The sequence below is a fragment of the Centroberyx gerrardi genome, chromosome 1 (genome assembly GCF_048128805.1).
Source record: "Centroberyx gerrardi isolate f3 chromosome 1, fCenGer3.hap1.cur.20231027, whole genome shotgun sequence".
NCBI classification, from domain to species: domain Eukaryota; kingdom Metazoa; phylum Chordata; class Actinopteri; order Beryciformes; family Berycidae; genus Centroberyx; species Centroberyx gerrardi.
In genome coordinates, this window is record NC_135997.1 from 17,867,655 (window position 1) to 17,871,557 (window position 3,903).

The following is a 3,903-nucleotide window of genomic DNA, read 5'->3' on the forward strand; positions in this document are numbered from 1 at the left end:
CCCTGGGGGTCCCCGGACCCCACTTTGAGAACCACTGCTCTAAAGCATTTATGTTGCTTGTTATTTTATTACTAGGGGTAAAAATGGGACTGGATGAGAATCAGCTGAAAGGTAATGAGATGGAATTCCACATAGTGTCTCAATGATAGTTTTTGCTCTAAAACAGATTTTTAACTCTTCGGCGCTCACACACTACCATGAGTATCATACACTACTCACAGTACCTCACAGTCTCACTGTTTTTAACTGCCTCTGAAACAATATCTTCTGGACAAATCGTTGATCAGAATAGTCACTCTGCAGTAGGGTTATACTGAGTTTTCTTGTAGTTATTTGTATAGAAATGCAGTAAATGACTTCCCTGGATGATGCTTACTGCCCCCCGGACAATTACTGTGGTTATTTCTCCAATGAACAAAGGGATAAGGGCTCAAAATGAGTCAGGATTAATTGGTTCTTTCATGTTTGCCTCTCCTTCTGGATACCTTGTGATCCTCCTCCAACTTTGAGACACACATACTATTTGACAGCCAGGGAGAGAGAGGAGACGAGACATTTCCAAGGCATTTACTTATTGCCTTGAGAACAAATTGCTGTGGTCCAGTCAGACGGGGCTTATGTTTGAATGTTTTATTATGAGCCTAGCAAGCTAGGCTAGACCATCTAATCACAATTATTGTCAGATTTTGTTACCAAAATTGATGTAATTCATTTGACATGGGACATGGGTACTGGATAAGCAGCATAGCAACAGAGACAAAATGTTCCATTGAATTTCCCTGCATCCTCATTTTATTAGGAGCAAATTATCATTTTAATAGGATACATTCCTAGAAGGGTTAGTTACACACTGTTGCCATGAAGAAATTAATCTGTTTGATTTGGTTGTACTCCATGATTTTGAGCAAGCTGGCAAGCTAATTGTTCCTGCGCTGAGTGAAGAGGTTTATTCAATGTAAAATGTGCTCATTCAACTCATGTCATGCTGTATGAGTCCCTTTTATTAAATCAATTTCCATCAGATTTTCCAACAAAACATCACAGGACCCCAACCAGGCTGACATAACATAAAATGAACCCTACAAAAACAGTGAACAGGACGGTGGTGTATTCTTGTGTTGGTGTGAGCTATTTTGTGTTATTTTGTTGCCTGCTTGACCACATGCTGTTTCGGATTTTTCTTAATGAATATTTCTTTTTACAAGTCAACGAGCATTCTTGACTGTGCATTGAGATGTGAAGACAAAAGAAACATCTTGTGTTGTGAGGCTACTGTGGTAATGCTTCAACTGCACACCAATAAAAAATAGTTTTTATCCCTCAATAGTCCGTGTTTATATTTTCAGTATTTTCATTTTGCTGCATCAGACCCAACATCTCTGAAAGGACGATGTCACTTTCTAGGATTCTATAGCCACATTCTATCTGTCAAAAGTAACATATTACACAGCTTTTTATGCTCTGTACATGCCTGCAGCAGTGTGTCCCCTGCACTTCTATATGTGTGATGGTGTCAAATGACAGGTGTTGGTACATACTGTACGTACTCTTGACCTCATAACATGATGGCGTGTGTGGAGTTGTATAAGTGTGCTCATATCTGGTTGAATAAGAGTTGACTCAGTGGTCAAATGCGTAGGATAGATAAATGTCTTCCTGGGTCTCTATCAGTTACCCATAGTAACAACTACATGTGAAACACGAATCACCTTACTATTTCCCCTTTTCTAGACCTTTTGGGCTACATGCATGAAGAATGTGGGCTTCTGGATTTGGTCCTCCTATCCCATCTCACAGTGCACAGCAAGCTTTTTCAAACTTGCAATAACAGAGTCCAAAATGGTTTGGGAAGGGATTTCTAACTTTAGGACACTAGGAGAGCTAGTTCTGCAAAACACTATGAGTCTCCTTCAGCTACTCGTATTTTAGAGTATATAATTGGTGGCAAACTTTGAGGTTGAGGTTTGATGTTATTGGTTTCTTTGCCAAGTCAGTAGAGTAAATGCTGATCATCACATGAACAGGAACAATGTTAGATACTTTGCACCACGTCATTAGTAATGATGTGAGGCAGCCATCCTTATGCACCCATCTCAATTAGGACTGAATGTAAACTTTACTATTTGGAGCACTCAGACAAGGCTTGGTTTTCATTGGCGTTGTAAAGACAGAATCCATAATTGCCATAAAGCCTTACAACTTTAGCCATCAACCTTTTGCACCCTATTATGGAACTAAAGCAGTTTCAGCAGTTTGTGCCAATTCTCTGTTCCAGACTTTTGATAGTGGATCAGTAGATTTTCCATATGTACAGTAAAGGAGGGTGAGACACTATGGACCTGATATACTGTAGTGCTGAATACTGTCTGACCTAGGATGTGTATGCAATAAATTGATTAGTGAGCTCTGAATGTTTGCATCACATACTGTAGAATGAGGCTGGTATTTCAGACCGTAGTTGTAACTTAATAAATCACACTTAAAGAAAAAAATACTTTTTTTCTCCAGACTTTTCTTTATTCTTCTACCATCCCAGTGTCACTTTTGATCCATAGTGTTACAGCATTCAGAATTATTGGCACTCTTGGTATAGACAAGCTAAAAGTGAGATAAATGAAACAAGTGATAAGCTATAAACTATGCTTAGAAAAATAAGAAAAAAATGCATCATTTTGTATATTGTCTACAGTTAAATTCATCTTTTAAAAGATGATTATAAAATTGTTGGCACTTTATTGTATTTTTGGCATTCATGCAAAACTTATTAAAGTCCACCTGACTGAATTCTACTTCCAGTTCAACTGCTTGTTTACCCATCTAGATATTGAATCAGTGGAATTTGACCAGCAATGTAGTACTCTGGATGACTTTAATTAGCTTAGCAACAGTAATTGTGTCAGCCATCATTTTCAAAATGCATAATAACATGGAAAAAAAAAAATCTAAACAATTTTTCTAAATAAAGAAAAAAAAAGAAAAAAAAACTGAGCATGGAATATTGCTAAGAATGTTGCATACTTGTTCTGTTTATCTTTCACAGCTGTTTGAGCCATCTGTACCGAATGTGCCAATAATTCTGGAGGGCAATGTAAATTAAATTCAGTGAGAGAAGTGCAATCTTTTCCCAGGCAATTGTAATAACACCACACATTTTTTTATAAGGATGGAGAAGGTGTGATGGAAGAGATATAAAGTTAGCGAGTGGCCTCACTGAAACCCAATTCCACTGCTCACGTTACCAGTCATTCACAACAGACAGGCAACAGACAGTCCTGTTGACACACTTTCAGGCAACACATAACGTAATAGCCTCAGCTTGATCTTTAATTTTGACTTACACTCTATTGCTCGATGTTTCAACTCGTATCCTGTGAATTCAATGTGAATTCCAGTGCCTGACCTTTGCATGGGAGGTCTGGCCCCATGCTGTGGGCCAGCCTCAGCCTCCCGGCTGTATCTTCCGCTCCTGAAAGGCTGTAAGGATGGAGGTGCCGTTGTTCTGCTGGCCTCATACCCTGTTTGTCATCCAAAAACAAAGCTTAAAAGTTCTGGCAGCCCAGAGTGCAATAAGAACCCCTTGCATGGAAAACACAATGATTATGCGTGTGTGTGTGTGTGTGTGTATGTCTGTGTGTGTGTGTGAGAGAGAGAGAGAGAGAGAGGCAGAGAGAGAGACAGGGAGAGACAGAGGAGAGTATATGTATTGCACATCTTCTTTAGTTACAGTACAGAGCACAGCGTCCAGAGTTCAGTCTGAACTAGTCTATTCAGCACCAAGACACACTGTGTGAGTGTCCAGTGGCAGATGGGGGCCTTTTGTTCTGCTCCTGGTCCATTCCCACCCTGGCTGCGTCTGCTCTGGGTTTTCTCTCTGCGTACGGCCTGGGTGCTTCACATCGGATG

The 3,903-nt window shown here is 39.8% G+C and overlaps 1 protein-coding gene across 1 annotated transcript in view; it reads left to right on the forward strand.

The window, feature by feature from the left end:
* def8 (differentially expressed in FDCP 8 homolog) overlaps positions 1–3,903 on the forward strand; it is a 150,223-nt gene that overhangs the window by 26,432 nt on the left and 119,888 nt on the right. The gene's annotated exons all lie outside the window — the stretch shown is intronic.